Source organism: Protopterus annectens, chromosome 1.part2 (assembly GCF_019279795.1).
Source record: "Protopterus annectens isolate FY-2018-M chromosome 1.part2, PAN1.0, whole genome shotgun sequence".
NCBI classification, from domain to species: domain Eukaryota; kingdom Metazoa; phylum Chordata; order Ceratodontiformes; family Protopteridae; genus Protopterus; species Protopterus annectens.
The window spans coordinates 272,534,064-272,552,590 of NC_056727.1; the positions used below are offsets into that span (position 1 = coordinate 272,534,064).

Below are 18,527 nucleotides of genomic sequence, written 5' to 3' on the forward strand. Positions count from 1 at the left end.
CCCATAGGGCCACTTGCTTCAAGAATAGTAGTGCATTCTTGAGGCATTACATCAGCCAAAGAAGTGAGTGATATGTCCTCACTGACACCCATTACAAACCGCACCTAGGACATTTTACCAAGCAAAATGTAAAAATAGACGAATCCTGATGACTGCCTAAATGACAGCCCCTCATGGTCTGGCTCTCACCCAGGTGTATGGGAATATATGGCAAGCCAGTTGACTGAGAGAGAGTAGATGGTTGGCAAGTAGCAAAGGCAAAAAAAAAAAACAAAACAAAACAAAAAAAAAAAAAAAAGAGAAACAGCTCTTATATTTTCTTAGCTGCAGTAAACTAATTTTTTCATCTGTGGTACTGCCATACTTGTATATATTTCCCCCGGATTCAGCAAGCCTTGCACAGCATGCAGGAATAGTGCAGCAGCTCCTGGAGGCAATATGGCTGCCGTGCGATCCAAGAATAGGCTCCAGGGATGTGTACGATCGCTCCTGCACTATTCCTGTACAGACACAGCTCCTGTATGCAAATTACCCCATTTGCAGGTAAAAACCATGCATATGAGGTGAAATTGTGATCCAGAAAGCTGTCAGGCGGCCGTGCAGGACTAGTGTAGTGTGCAGAAATGTACTCGGTTAGTAACCGAGTACATTTCTGCAAACTACAAAACAGAGTCATGACAATTTCAAATAAAGGGTGTATAATATGTGTAAAGCATGACAATGGCCAAATATGTGGCCATTGGCATAGAAAACAGTTGGAAAAACAAAAAGAATAACTTTTATTTTTTTTAGACGATTTTGGATGTTTAAGCGTAGGGCAGTGGCGCGCAAATGGGATGGGCCAAAAATTAAAAAAAAAAACTGAAATAAGCATTTTAACCAATATCACTAGTTTGCCATTATACTCAATGGCAGTCAGAAGACAACATGGCCAGTGAATAGTGGTTTTTAAGGGGGGAAGGCTCAGTGTGGGACCTGTAACTATGCATTAGCAGGCAATCCTATGCAAATGAGGGGAATGATACTGAATTCCAGATTTTCCCTCAATGCTAGCCAGCACCCAACCATGTAAGTGCAGGAATAGCATGGTTCAAGCCTAAGAGTTAGCTGGCATCATAGGGGGTGTGTGTGAGGCATACTGTAAGCTTATTGGAGCCCTGTGGCTCGGGTGTTCCCTTAGCTTAGCAGAGCTAAGCAAGGGTGTGTGTCTGAGGCTGTCAGGCACTCATTAAATTGCCTAAGTAGGTGTGCGTGCCATGCACCGGGTTTTAAAGAAAAATAAAAAAAAGTAAACCAGGAAATAACAGCTCTGTGCACATCTGAGCACTGTGTTTGCGTGGTATACCCCCGGGCTTAAACAGGAAGGCAATGGGAAGGGAAAACAGCAGTAGGAAGGTAATCAAGAAGAACGAGCATAGCTGGCAGGTGAAATGTATCAGAATCAGCCAATTACACAGGCAGCAGAGCCCAGCCCAGCCCAGCCCAGCCCAGAACACTACTATAAACTATGCAAGCACCTTTCCCTATGTTTTTTCCCACATACTCTACACCACTGGTGTATACACCCGGGGACTTTTTAACAAACAAAAGCAACAAAATTATAGGGGCTGCTGCAGCTACCATACATCAACATGTGGAAGAGGCTGAGGGTAGTGAGGATGAGAATGCTGTCGACCTATCTACAGTGAGGAGGTGGAGAAGAGAGTGCAGACCCAGGGTAACCTACCAGGGGCAAGATGAGCTGGAGATAGTGGAGCACTATAGGGTGGACAGGGACCTCCTACAGAAAATTGTTGAGCTGTGCCGGCCACGCCTGACACACAGAACTAACAGAGTGGAATCCATCCCAGTGGATACCAAGGTATGTGTAGGCCTAAGAATACTTAGCCACAGGTACCTTCCAAAGGCCAAATGGGGATATCATAGGGATCTCACAGGCATCAGCATTCAGGGTACTCCATCAGTTCCTGGATGCCATGTCAGCACATGCTGGTGAGCACGTATATTTCCACAACAGCCATGAGACATTGGCCAGCAATATGCGTCTCTTCCACCAAATAGCAGAATACCCTGAGGTAGTGGGTGCTATAGACTGCACGCATACATGCATCAAAGCACCACCCAGTGAGCAGGGTAGTGTCTACATCAACCGCAAGGGCTACCCCTACATCAACTGCCAGGTCGTGTGTGATGCCCAGGGCATTATAATGAATGTGTGTGCTGGCTGCCCTGGAAGCTATCATGACTCCCACATCTGGCATCTGATGCAGCTGTACCAGAGATTTGCCAATGGGGACACACCTTACGGTCACCTAGTGAGGGATGCTGGTTACGCACTGGAGCTGTGGCTGATGACACCCATCAGAAATGCACACACTCCTGAACAAGAACTCCATAATGAGGCACATGCACAGACCAGAATCATAACAGAGCATGTGTTTGGGATGCTCAAGTCATGGTTCCAGTGCCTGGACACATCCGGTGGAGCCTTGCAGTACTCACCAGCTCCATGTACCCAAATTATCGTCATATGTGCCATGATACACAATATGATACAGCGGAAACAGCTGTAGCAGGAACAGCACGGGGCAGGGCCACACAACCCCCACCATTGCCAAGGCCTGTACAAGCACAGAGTGACTCAGAGGAGGAACAACCTGAGCCTACCCCAGTAGGCAGAAGGAGGCATGCCCAGTATGCCCTGACCTTGGCAAAGAGGCAAAACATAGCACATACACTGACACAGTAGGGACCCAGGGAATGACACCTCTCTCTGACTCGCACATACAGTAAAAGAGATGCAACAGATGACACTACCTGTGGTTAACCATGTATAGGGAGTGTACTATGTGCATCTGACACAGTCAGTCCTCCAGCACCATCCTCAATACTGGCACAGCCACAAGGTAAGTCACTCTTCCTACCAATTGCTGAATGGAGTAGTATGTGTTGTTACTTGTATCTATGGTATGGATGTGAGCATGCAAGTTAATTGGGTGGCTGAATGGGATGCTAGCAGACAGTAGACACCTATAGTGGTAGCATGAGATCTGTTACAAATACTGGTGTCATCATAGTAGCCAGTACTAGACAAGGTGATGAAACCCACTGTAGGAAATGTGCTGGGCCACAAGTGTGTCCATATGACACATACATGCCAGTCAGGGAGGCTCACATACCCAACAACAGTCTCAGCCAGCAGGACAGTTGCAGACAAACACAAATTAAGCCTGTGCTAAGGCCTCTGATTGATGGTTATGGGTAACCCCCCCCCCATCCAGGCCTACACAGACAGACTACAACAGGTCAGGCAGTGGGATGGTAGTTCTGAAGGGTAAGAAGTCAGAAACTGAAATGTAGGTCAATCAAACCTAAGACCTGTAGTACACTGATATGCCTCTAGTCAGCATGATAGGCTAGAATACAGAATGAAATGGAGTACCTGACATACCAGTACAGTCATAGCAAATGTGTACAAGTGTCAAGTGTGCCCCTCCAATCCTATGTAAAAATGTAGTAACAGTCAGGTGTGCCCGCCCCACAATCCTATGTTGAATTGTAGTAACAGTCAGGTGTGCTCCCCCCAATCCTATGTAGAAATGTAGTAACAGTCAGGTGTGCCCCCCACTCCTATGTAGAAATGTAGTAACAGTCAGGTGTTCTCCCCATACCTAGGTAGACACGTACTAACAGCAGGTGTGCCCCCCCCAATCCTATGTAGAAATGTAGTAACAGTAAGGTATGCCACCCAAGCCTATGTAGACATGTAGTAACACACAGGTGTGCCCCCCCCAGTCCTCAGTAGAAATGTAGTAACATGTATGTATAATAACAGTCGAGCACAGATTACCTGAGCTGGCCAAGGTAGAAATATAGATTGTAGCATGTGTACATTATGCAGGTCTGCATGTGTTGGGTTGGTGTGTGTTGTATATTGTGTGAGAGTGGTCAGTATGTATGCATGGTGAGGTTTGTCCTGGTAGCCAATGCCCAGTACTGCCGATGACAGGGTCAAGTTTTCCCAACTGCAGTGTCAAACACAATGCTTCCCAGTATAACACATTCCAGCAGTAAGCCATAGTAAATGTTTGGAAGTAATATGTGTTACCATCTGAAAGATGGACATGGCATAACTGTCGGCCCAGACATACAAGCAGTACACAGGGGGAAGTACCCCAGACAGACAATGTATAATATATAGCTGTCACATGGAAACACCTTTGGAATTGTACATACAGGTTTGAAGTACATTATCTGGGCTTGTAGTGGGGAATACCAATGTCATCTGGCCAAACACTGGCAGACCACAAAGGTCATAGGAATGATGTATTCAGAAACAGCTGATGGCCCTGCACAAGCCAGCATAAGTGGAATGCCCCATTAATATCTGTGAGTCAGATGCAAGTAGTGACCATAGCACACATGCACCCAGCTCACCCCACCACCACCCACAGATAACTCTCTGGCCTTAAACCTGCTGTCGGGAATCAGTACACTATGACTCCCACCTGTGTATGGCAATAGCGAAAGAATGCAGCATGCAGACAGGTGTCCCATGCAGGTGTGCCCCTAGCTGTAAGCAACACCCTGCCAGCATCCACACCGCTGGACCAATAGTGACAGAAGGTATTGGCATGAACACCTTGCACACCTACCCTGTCGCAGACTGGGAATGTAGGACTGACAGAATGCAACGACCTGCTACAGCTGGCCTGCATCACTACCAAATGGCTTACAGTCCACTGCCAAAGGGCTGTTTCTCACCCATACTGCCAATGTATGTTATGTCATGGACTCCCAAATAACAGCATAACACAGTCCACATAACCCAAATGCAAGGCCATGTGGACAAATCACAGTAACATGTCCACCGTGCCCCACTGCATGAACTGTGGACCAACACCAAATTACTACTGGGAAGAGGTGATAACTATAGGTAAAATATCAGAGAATGTTCACATAATGTATGGAAGAGGATAGAATAATGGGGGGGGGTGCGAGCATGAGCAGCATGGAGTGTGTGAAGTCTGAAACTCAGCCGTGTGCGCATACTATCCCTGGCTGCAAACACAAGAATGAGTGGCTACAAACCTGCTTGTAAACCACAATGTGTAGGGATAATGTCCAGAATTATGACCCCTGACTCTCGGTAACCTGTGTGAATCTGTACAGCTGTGAGGTATCGCCACAGCAAGCTATGACCATACTGTCACATTGATGGATGTACAAGAATGGGATCCTCTGCCACCCCTGTATCAAGTTGCTGAACCATTTACACAGACCCAGCAGCAAGTGTCTGCAGCTTCCCCTCCAGAATGGCATGAGTGTGCAAGAATATGTAGGCTGCTGACCACATTACTGGACACAGCTGCATTCACCCTGTGTTCCCCAGGACATCACTGCAAGCAAATATGTCTACCTGACAATACTTGATTACATAAAACATCACAGTGTATAACAGTACATATGTCTGAATATCTCTGTTAACACCAGGACCATGAAGCAGAAGCTGTACAGACACAATTACCTACAGTAACCCACTATCCTTTGCCCATTTTGACCCCATATTGTCAACTGATCTGCAGATATCCTGCAGAAACAGTTTGCTACCTGTAGGTGTAGAACAAAAAAGTCTGCACTGGAGTACAATCTACCTGGAATGGATTCACACATTCAATACAGAAGGTCATACTGGGCATACTCCCACACTTAGAGAAACAAAGGCCATGACAGACAACAAACTACTGAAAGGTCACACTGGGCATGCTCACACACTTAAAGAAATGAAGCCCATGTCTGGCAACAACAGTGGACCATACATATCTTGCAGTCACAGAGATTAGTGCATACACTCCTCAGTACACACCTGTTATGCTTTGCACATAGATTGGATAGGAGTGCACACATATATCGAAGGACAACACACTATAATAGGCCAAAAGTATACATACAAAGATGTGTGGAAGAGAGTGACAGTGACAAACAGCCTTCCATCATGAGGCCTTTCCCACCCAGCATACATCCAATTGGCTAAAACCACATGATGTGCAAATGTCAATCACTATAGACATATGCCTCTGGAATCCCTCAGCATTATAGTGTATGTGGTGCTAGTGCTAACTATGCAACATGACTGTACAAGTCAGTACCCATCTAGCAGTTGTTTGCATGTACCTGTGGAATAAAAACCTGTGTGTGCCTGAGTGTGGTGTGCCTACCTCTAGATGAATGGGTTATGGCCCATGCATATACACTGCACTCCCCATTGCCCTACTATGGTAAGCCTGCTGATGTCTTCTCCTTGAAATACACCTTTGGGGACATAGTAGCCCATTAATCTCTGTGGCGCATCCTATAACTGCGTAGTGCTGTAGTGTGATGTACTAGTCAGGTAGGAGTTCTGATCCCAGATGTGGCAACTGTGTGTGTGTTTGTCTGTGTCGGGATCAATGCTTTTTAGGCCAGTCACACTCACTACAATATGAAATGCTCTACTTTTGCATGCCTTCTGATGTCATTAACTTTGAAATACACTTTTGGGGAAGGAGTAACCCAGTAATCTCAGTGGTGTGTCCTATAGCTGTGTAATGCTATAGTGTGATGTACTAGTCAAGAAGGAGTTCAAATCCCAGATGTGGCAACTGTGTGTGTGTTTGTGTGTGTATGTGTGCGTGTGTATTTGTCTGTGTAGGGATCAATGTTTCTTAGGCCAGTCACACTCACTGCAATATGAAATGCCCTACTTTGGCATGCCTGCTGATGTCATTAACTTTGAAATACACCTTTAGGGAAGGAGTAGCGCAGTAATCTCAATGGTGTGTCCTATAACTGCGTAATGCTGCAGTGTGATGTACTAATCAGGTAGGAGTTCTAATCCCAGATGTGTCAACTGTGCGTGTGTTTATCTCTGTAGGGATCGATGCTTTTTAGGCCAGTCACACTCACTACAATATCAAATTACCTTCTTTGGCAAGCCTGCTGATGTCATTCACCTTGAAATACATCTTTGGGAAAGAGGTAGCCCAGTAATCTCTGTGGCACATGCTATAACTGTGTAATGCTGTAGTGTGATGTACTAGTTAGGTAGGAGTTCCAATTCCAGACATGGCAACTGTGAGATTCTGTGTGTGTGTGTCTGTGTTTGTCATCCGTATCCTGTGTGGAGGTGGCTGTGAGTGTGTAACAACTGGACTCATTGTGGAGCGCGTTTTGCAAATTTCTTATATGGTAGGGCTATTATATGTCACAATGTCCACCTTACAAGGATAACAGATGTCAAACAGCAGAGAGGCTTGGGTTGACTATCCATACCCCTACATGTGTCATCAAGGTCTGGTGAGGGCAACCCTTGTATTACCCAGAGAACACTCTCAACCCATATCTCATACACAAACACACTCGGCTAGGCAACAACCGCTATGTTGGTAGTTCCCTGCATATTCCCCACAGAAAATAACAATGGTGTGATTACAGTGGACCACAGAGGGCATGGCACCCTGTCCCATCACTACAACAGGCACATAATTGCAGATAGCAGGCCTTCATTATGTTCCCCACTGGATGCCTGCAACAACTGTACTGCCATCAAATGTAACCCACAAAGGACATACCATGCCTTAAACGCATGACCTGTATGGACAGACACCACTGACACCAGGGAATACCTGTATCATGCTGTCAATGTAGGTGCAGGGTCAACCTGGTGTCCATTGCCAGTTCCCACCACGAGGCCAAGAATGGCACATCTGATGATAACAATCTGTGTACACAACATGGCCCAGACACCCCAGGTACAGTTCCACATGTCATAGAACATGAATGTGGGATGTGTGCACATCCCAGACACCGTTCATGTCATGGACAATAGAACACATACATGGCAAGCATTGCACAGCACTGGCCACCCACAACAGTAACCCAGATGACTAGATGGTGAATACAATACCCACCTGTGTGGGCCAATCCAGACACTACACCCCTGAGCCACACTGCAGACCATTGCCATGTGACCTAATGCCAATGTATACATTTCACCTAGCTTTGTACATCCTTCTGGCACAGTCAACCACTACACACCTGTGAAGCAATGCACCCATCCATGCATGTCAGTACTGGAACCCTGTGGCTGTGTGTGTGGAGTATAATGATTTCAACCCCATTCACACTCACTACACCTCCTACTGGCCTACTGAAGCATACTGTCTGATGTGAGACACCATCACTTACCATTTGCCCATATATCATCCTGATAACCCCTGTGGTGCATGTTATACCTGCATATTACTGTATTGTGACAAACTAGCTAGTTAGGAAGTCTATTCCTGACCCTGCCAACTGTGTTAATGTGTGTGAGTCCCTAAGAGAGTATGGCTGTGTCGATATTGACACCTGTTCATGTGGACAGGCACGTGTACTACACCTACCTTACCACTCCTGTATTACTGTTGCAGATGTCACTCACCATCAGATATACCTTTGGACAGCTCCCCAATGTGTAAGCTCTGTGGCACATCCAATAACTGCATAGAAATGTAATAGCAATACATAGTCAGTCAGGGGTTTGAAATCCTGTACTGGTAAGTGTGTGACACAGGCATGCTTAGGTTTTACTCTCCCACCCTCTCCCTATCTTACTTTGTCTCTGTCTGTCTCTCTCACTCCCTCTCTGGGGGATGTGGAGAAGCACACCTGCTTTGGTTAGGCTGCAGCTTGTGTTTTGTAAGTAATGCTCATGATCAGCTGATGGCCACTGCATGAATTGCAGTCCCCGTCTAGCTCATTGGATGTGGAACAGTAACATTCCCATAGCCAATTGCATGGAAACACACTCCAATATCTAGGAACATCATGTGGGTGTTGGGCCTTTTCATTCACTGTGAGCAGGAGCTCATGTCGATATTTGGCAAACAGCATCACAGATGGTATTGGGATTTACCTCTAACAACATACACTGTGGAGGCAGGCCAGCAAACAGGAGGGGGATGTGCCAGAGATGATTACAGAATGTAAGTGTTGCTCTTCTGCATTTGGAGTAATGTTGGTTTAACAGGGTGTGTGTGGATATGGCTGGTCTACATGATTTAATACCTGTCATGACAGTGTTATGTGTTTGAGGAAACTCCCACCTGCATGGTTATCTGCAGACTGGGCAGTGTTTGGAGGCGTATGTTTCTTGTGTTACTCACAGATCACCTATCTTAGAACTGCAGAAGCATAGTCTGAGGATTCCAGTCAGTACATGGTAACAGCCATGAGAGTTACTGACTTCATATCCCTCATGTGACATATGTCACAAAAAACCCTGTTACAACAGTAAATGTATGAGTGTATCACAGCAACATGCCAATATTGGCCCAGTGTTTGTGGCTCCAGCCACAAGTCTCTCAACCTTTGTACACATGTCATGCAGTAAGAGGTGCATATGTTCTGTACACCATTATTTATTGACATCATACCTGATAACAAGCCAGTCAGATATCAGACTACTAGACATGTTATGTATAGTAGGGGTTATATCTGAGGACATAACCTGGGCATTCTGCGGTTGTGTGTACAGTACTGGGGTCTGTGTACGTATGGTGGTTGTTGACAGTATGTGTATTGTGAATACATACCTTGGTTTGTGCACAGACTGTGGTAGATGCCATTGTTCTTGGTCCTGTTCTATCTGATGTTACATACTTCTCCAGTGTATGGTACCCTACTGGCTCACATGTTTGTAGGGCCAAACACACACATGTCTCATACCACAGACAGGCGTTGGACCACACTGTGTCATGACCTAGTTTATGTAGGGTTAGTGTGTGAGTGGCACATATGAGGATGGTGTTTATCAGACAGTCCATATAGTGTCATATTAAGCTTGCATACCATATGTGGCTGTGGCTGTGTTCACATTGGTTATGGGTATGCACTTTCTCACAGGTGTCTCTTACTCTGTGCTGTGATATGCCTGTAGAGCCTGCTATATTTGCAGGTACATGTGTATTTCCACATACAAAATGTAGTCCAGTGTTGTGGCAGTCTGCCTGTAGTTTGCACAGTGCTCTGTTACATGCGTAGCAGCTTAGTGTAATTACCCAGTGTGATGTTATTTCCAGATATTTGCAAGATGAACTGCTGCCAGGCCACCATTGTGTATTTCTGACAAAGAAGTGGGATTCTGTACAGATGTATGTCACTAACTACTGGGTAGTATGTGGCCATGTAACCTCTGCACCACCAGTTATTATGTGTCAGGACAGACAGGCATGTGTGAAGGCATAAACTGTGTGGGCATGCATAGTCCAGTATTTACATGATACCCCCATGTACATGGCTGTTAACATCCACATTGTCTGGCTTGGTCTATATGTCTTGCACGAAGGGGATCTGTGTACACCTCTGGACTGACCAGAGAGTGCCAGACTGTCCACGTATACTGGTCATATCCCTGCTGTATTCCACAGGATCATTACTGTGCAATCAGTGGTACTGTACTATGATGTTCTCAGGATGTCTGTCAGTAACTGATGACGTACATGTCAAAAGCAGATGTGACCTCCCACACACAACATGTCTGTTAAGACAACCCATGTTACAGTAGCAACAGTCTACATATATACCTGCAATACATACATGACATCCCCTTGCACTAAGAGGTTGAGACTATTGTTGCTGAGGTAGGACTCCACTCCATGTTATCGACATATGGCAAACATAACAAACATATATGTGTATAAATATATATATATATATATATATATATATATATATATATATACACATATACATATCTACATACATATATGGATATATATGTATATATATATATATATATATATATATATATTTATATATATATATATATATATATATATATATATATATATATATATATACATATGCACAGCTATATATGTCTACACATATACAGATTTATAGATATATATGCACATATAGTTATGGATATCTGCATATATATCGACATAAATATGTATATCTGTTTAGATATGTATGCACATATCCAAACAAATCCGGTGATAAATCCAAAGAAACAGAAAATGAGAACACAGTGTTTTAGTGCTTTCATTCACTGAATTTAATGTGTGAACTTCTTCAGAAAACAAGTATGCACATATGGTTATAGATATTTTCATATATAATCGACATAAATAGGTATATCTGTACATATATGATGTATATATATATATATATATATATATATATATATATATATATATATATATAGATATAGATATATATATATATATATATATATATACAGAGAGATCTATAAATAGCCATATATATAATGCACTATACAGATGTGTATAAATACATATATATGAATATATATGTGTATGCAGATGTAGACATATATCCACATATGTATATGTATATATCCATATCCTTGTCATGTGTAAACACTACAGTTGTGTATACCTTCCCAGATGTATCATACCATATGTATCTGATATGTGTATATTTAGATATAACAACAAATGTGATGCAACAGTAATATCGCTAACAAGTACTACACAATTGTGGAAGTCACAGCAATTGTTCAATGCTATTCAATATGTGTACTGACAGATATATTGGAAAAACAACAACTGTCTTCATAACTGTCATGGCATAGTTGTTAACTGTTGTGACTATAGTGTACAGAGTCCTGGGTTCAAGACATGTAATGGCTGTTTATTTTGTTGCTGGGCAGAACAAGGGCTGCTGGATATAGAGTGGTTAAGGTAGCTTTGAGCAGCTTTAAGCACGTTTGCGTGGGTTTGCGTGAAGCTAAGAGGTGCTAAGCTACAGTTGAACTTACAGGCGCTTGCACTATTTAGGCTTTGCTTACAAGTGCGCAAATGTACTTAGCTGTTATATTGCTGCAATGCTGACACCTGCTAAGCATGGCTCATCCCTGGTAACCAGTGCAAACATCCCAGTCTGATAACATAGCAGGGTAATGACATCTTTAATAACTGTATGTAATGCCATGCACAAAACATGCGTCTATGTGCTGTCATTACAGTAGCAAGGGGTGTGAGTGTCATGTCTGGGACACTTGAGTATATAAGAACTGTACATCACTCTTATCCATGTTAACGTGTTACATACAAGAGTAGTAACCCAGGTTACATGCCGTCACACTGGCATGTAGTGTGTCATGCCGTTACTACTGTTGACAGTGCTTTCCCAAGCAAGAGTAAATTGCTAAATATAGTACTGGCAACAAGCACCCCTGCATTCATAGATGGACTTTGAGGCCTCCCTGTAATGTTCCTGGTGTGTAAGCTGTTTCACAGTATATATGCCCTACTGGATAATGATCTGACATTTGGAAAGTAACTGTAGACTACTGTCTGTACAGCACATGTCAGCAAGGGCTTCCAACATGTAGTAATGGCATACATATTGGAGTCAGATGTCTATCTGTCGACACTATCATCCTACTGCCTAGCTAGTTGGCAAGATGATGTCTGTCAGTCCCTGTACAGATGTGTAGATGGCAGATATCCAGCTTGGATATGTACAGGCAACCTATGCTTGACTGACACTGACATGTCTGCCCAGCTGTGTTATAACTGGTACTGATATGACACCACACCATGTATGCACCACATGCCAAGGGTTACTCCACTACACTACCACAGTCAACAGAACATGCTTGGGTACAGGTCTCTAACACAGACATTAACCATGTTTTGTCATACATGTTGCATACATGTCAACTGGATCACCTCAGTGGCCATTTGCAGGAGGCACACAGAGGATTGGCTGTTGCATGTCACTCTCACCCTGAGGGTCACCACAGTGGTATCTACAGATAGATTACCTGCTGGCACATGGCAGGTGGCATGATACCACTGTACACACATCCCCTACACCTCCCATTTCTCCATGGACAATAGCCAGGTACACACCTATGACCACCTGCAGTGATACACTCCAGTACTGACAAATGTGTATGTGTGCATTACTGAGGATATCAGTGTCTGTGTATTAGTACACCTGTAGTTGGGAATACCATGAAGGCCTTCACACCCACCACAACATCCATTGCCATAGTTAGATGTGGCTGCTGCTGTACCGGACATTACATGTACCTTGTTACACTCCTCTCCCTAATGGCTACATAGGAATTGCAGTACCAGAACAGCAGTGTTGTACAAATGGGTTGATAGGCATGGGATACCCACTGAGTTCTGGCAAGTTTGTGCATGTGTGCATGTGTGTATATCTGTAGGGTACAGCATTCCAAGGCCACATACTCCTATTACAATACACATTGCCACACAGTATTATGGATAGTGATGTTACTGCCCATAGGTGAGGCATGACAATGCATCACCCTACTATGCCTGTGGCATGTGCATTAGATGCATATCCTTGTAGTACCACTGTTAGGATTGACAATGGGTTGTATCACAGTCGTGGTCAATGTGTGATGGTGGGTATGTCAGAGTGTCATCATGGGTTCCAGTGTGTACAATATCCACAGTGGGGTGTGGATGCTGTGTACACTGTCATTACTCCATGGGACCCCCGGTACATGTCTCATGTACCACTGTATGGTGACCACTGTCACCATCAACCATACAAGTAACTGATAACACAATCCAGCCCAGTTATGCATGTGCTGTGTGCAGCCCACCTGTAACACATTGGAGACACTGACAAGTTAGTTAGCACTGATAGACCCAGGTCTCTTGGATGTGTGTCTGCCTATTATGTGTCTATTAATGTGTATATGATGGTATGTCACACTATGCATTTTCCATATACAACCATTACATCCCCCATTACCATACTGTACATGTCTGGGGATGTTCTGCATGCAACATGTAACCTGGAACTCACCTCATCCTAAACGCTGTGTGGTGTGTGCAATGAAAGCCACACACATCAGTACCTCTACATACCTATGTAGGGGTCTAGTCCCAGTCTTGCCAAGTAAGACTGTGCATGTATGTGGATGGATCTACATCAGGTTGCTGATTATACATGCTCCAGGGGGTCACCTGTCCATGTGGCACAGGCAGTAATTGTTATACAGGCCTGTGACATGTGTTCAACTGTACCCAGGATATGGCACAGCCATGGTTTCACCACAGTGCCATACTCCTTATGGAATATGACTGCAGACCATCCTCCTGCCAACACATGTACACCTACAACACAAATGGATAACATTATGGAGACCACATTCACTCAGTGTTACTAACAGCTATAATGCATCATGGCTGGATAGCTACGCTACCTGACATGTAAGCATTAAACATTACTGCTGACAACATGTGACACAGCAGTACATTGTTACACTGTAGTACAGTCACCGTGAGCATCAGAACTATATTAGCCTGTCCCTGCATCGATGTTATGGATGACAGGTATGTGGCACAGGTATCATCATATGCACAGGGTGTGTTGTTGGTGTTCCAGAGACCGAGGGTGGGCCATATGTTTGACACCATGTGTGTGGGTGAGGGGTGTAATTAGGTGATATGGGTGTGGTGATGTTTAGGTATGGGGTTGCCCTTGGTGTTTGTATAGTGTGTGGGTATGCATGCACACAGTTCTGCCATGTGGCTGCCCTAAACAGGTGTTTCATGGACAGCTGCAGTCCATACCTGGTAGGGTGTGCAGTTCACCACCTCTAGCCACAGACACGTGGACTGTGCCTGCCAGGGGTTCCATGGGCACATCCAGGTACAGGACTCGATGTGTTACTCTCCCCTGATGATGAAAAATGTTCATTGGAACCAGGTCCCTCCTGGGACTGGCCAGGGCCACGTGCACCTGGCCTATTGTGGTGTGGTCTGGACAGCACCCCCCCTGCAGTGCTGGGGCTGGTACTGCCACTACAGGAGTGCCTTTGTGTCCTTGCATGTCCACACTGACCACCATTTGTTGGTGTTGATGGTCTACATCCATGTGGCCATCGCCCCACTCCCACCACATGTTCGAGCATGGACAATCCATGGTCAATGAGGCCCAACATCTCACCCAACTGTCTATCCATCTATCCATGACCTCGGTATAATCATGGAGGGCACCTGCAAGTTCATGGAAGTTGTCACTTACAGGTGACAGAGCAGCCCTTTGCAGGCTTGCTGTACAGTTCCATACGTGCCTGCACCCCCATGACAGTCTGAAACACACCTCTGGTGGTAAGAGTTCTGGCACTTCTGCCAGGGGCATGATGACCAGCGGCCCTCCCATGAGCACCCCAGTACATCTGCCTATGTGGTGCCCTGCTGGACATCCTGCTATCCCTGCTGTGTCCAGACACAGCAGGCATAGATACCACACTCTCCTGTGCACTGCCACCAACCTCCAACTGCCCCTCTGCTATGGCCACTGGTGATGGGGTAATTATAGGCACTGTGACTGTGTGTGGGGTTGGGGTGGCTAACGGGTATTTCAAACAATGGTGCAGTTTCGGCCTATGACAACCCCGCCTGTGCCTCAACAGTCCTATCATCAGTTTCAGTGTCTGTATGGATACCAACATCAGATTGCATGCAGGAGGGACCCTGACCCACATCGTCATCTGTGAGGGGGAAAACAAGAAATGCACATTAAGACCTGTACGGCATTGCATAAAAGTACACACACACACACACACACACACACACACACACACACACACACACACACACACACACACACACACACACATGCCCTGCAATTCTAGCATAATACCTACCTGTCCCTGAGTTTACAGGCAGTCCCAAGTTTATTCACGTAAGTTCCCCATACTGCATCACCCTTGGTGACATACACTCATTAATACCACTCATCAATGTATCATTCTTCCTAATGCCTAGACAAGTGATCACAACACATGACCTGTTGTTCCATTAACTCTTTGACTTGATTGAAGTAGGTTTTACAAGTCCTCTCTGCTGTCATCCAGTGTTCACCCTGGGTATGTCAGGACATCGTGAGCATGGTCCCCATATGTTAGGGGCCACAACGTTCACTCAATAATGTAACGTACTGGAGTGTCATACATAACTATTGCTCAGTACATGCAAGATCTGCTGCTCAATCAACTTATTATGTGGACAACAGTAATATATGGATACACTCCCTGGTGTTGTCTAGTAATTCCCCAATGCATCTGTAGCGCTGCATACGTGGGTGGACATTCACCCTTCTGCTTATTGCAATTTTAATGGTATACCTGGTGTCTCTTGTATCTCCCAATGCATGTTCCATGCTACAGACCTTATTATGCTATCAGTTGTCTTGAGAATACATATTGGGCAAGTATTTCTGGTGTCTCATGTGTCAGTCCATGTCAGTATATACTGCATGATTCCAAAGGGAAGTACTGACGTATAAACACCCCACAATCACACATGTGCATACATGGACACCCACACAAACACACACACATGCACACACACATCCTACATGCATCAACCCCCTCCACTCGACCAGATTGCACATACAGACACAATAACTCCCCCACCCACACACACACCTTCAGGTGAAGTTGCACAAGGGTTACACACAGACCTCCCATTACCCATCTGTCAACATGCATAACATATGGTACTCAAAAGCATGCAGTGCAGCTATAGTCAATCCATTCTAGCAACAGTATACATGTGCGTGATGCATGGCCTGTCTTAGTAAGTGATGGCCCTTCCCTTGGATAACACTGCACCCATGTACACAGTATTGCTGTGCACCTGTTCTGCACCCTGCCATGTACTATGCACCATACCTCACAGGTGTACACAACATTGTTGATTGTGTATTACTGTGTCAGTTATGTCTGCTCTAATTCTCACAGCCCCTATTTGTTTGTCCAACACATACCTGGGATGATATGTGGACAGATGACATTTGTGAATGCCTGATGTCTGATTTACAGATCTCATCAGTGGTGCATGTATGACCAATACGATACTATTACACTGACAACCATCAAACCTTACCATGGCTATGGGGAGTGTACACACCCTTATTGATATGGGGCCCTCTTCCTTGATATGCCATGGGACCACATCACTGCATATGTTACCATTACAAGAGCCTGATATGTGACATATGTCCTGTACATTCAAATGCAGTGTCTAACAAATGTGTTAGTTGTGCTGATGTTGACCGCGATGCATACACTTTGTGGGTGCATATGTGTGTATGCCCATATCATGACGGTTTGTTGCAGCTACTGTTATGTGTACTACAGCAGTCACTATTCCTGGCAGGGGTATACTAGCATGGGCCTTCTGTATTTGCCACTATATGGTCTGTCTGCCATTCACATGTCCCCCAACTCTGCATGATTGCAAGTTCCACTCATGTGCACATTCCTTGGGGTTCAAACACTGCTGGCACTATTGCTGTGGAGTCAGGGTTACATCTGCCACAGTTCCTGAACCTGACTGTGTGCAGATACAGCCATTTGTAGTATCCTTAGGATCCCTGCTGCAGTGCACTGGTGTGTTAAGATGACACCCCCTCCCCACCTTTAGCCTTTTTGCAGATGCTTGCCAACTATGGCCTACACATGTGTGTCAGTTTGCAGTGTCCCAAACACTGAACACCACGTGTAACAGCCTAGTCCCAGCTAATGAATGGCAAACATACAGGTGTACACTGGCACCAGCACAGTACAGATGGGGGTGGTGTGCCTGAGGTGGGGTGAGGCATTGGTTGTGCAGCACATGTATCTTACATGATACTGTCTGCAGGTTTTCAACATGGTCATGGTACACCAGTGCACATTGCAATGCATGACTGTTGGGAACCGCGATGCATACACTTTGTGGGTGCATATATGTGTACGCCCATATCATGACGGTTTGTTGCAGCTACTGTTATGTGTACTACAGCAGTCACTATTCCTGGCAGGGGTATACTAGCATGGGCCTTCTGTATTTGCCACTATATGGTCTGTCTGCCATACACATGTCCCCCAACTCTGCATGATTGCAAGTTCCACTCGTGCACATTCCTTGGGGTTCAAACACTGCTGGCACTATTGCTGTGGAGTCAGGGTTACATCTGCCACAGTTCCTGAACCTGACTGTGTGCAGATACAGCCATTTGTAGTATCCTTAGGATCCCTGCTGCAGTGCACTGGTGTGTTAAGATGACACCCCCTCCCCACCTTTAGCCTTTTTGCAGATGCTTGCCAACTATGGCCTACACATGTGTGTCAGTTTGCAGTGTCCCAAACACTGAACACCACGTGTAACAGCCTAGTCCCAGCTAATGAATGGCAAACATACAGGTGTACACTGGCACCAGCACAGTACAGATGGGGGTGGTGCGCCTGAGGTGGGGTGAGGCATTGGTTGTGCAGCACATGTATCTTACATGATACTGTCTGCAGGTTTCCAACATGGTCATGGTACACCAGTGCACATTGCAATGCATGACTGTTGGGAACCACTTCTGTTCTGCATACACTACCTGTAGAGAGGCCTGGCTGATGTTTTCTGTGGTACAACTGTCACATCTGATTACTCTAACACATTGGCCACACACTTGCAGAGTCCAGGCAATTGCTGACATGGGTACTG

General features: G+C 45.1%; 1 protein-coding gene across 2 annotated transcripts in view; it reads right to left on the minus strand.

The window, feature by feature from the left end:
• The window catches only part of PCSK2 (proprotein convertase subtilisin/kexin type 2), a 2,031,987-nt gene that overhangs the window by 229,941 nt on the left and 1,783,519 nt on the right, over positions 1–18,527 (minus strand). The gene's annotated exons all lie outside the window — the stretch shown is intronic.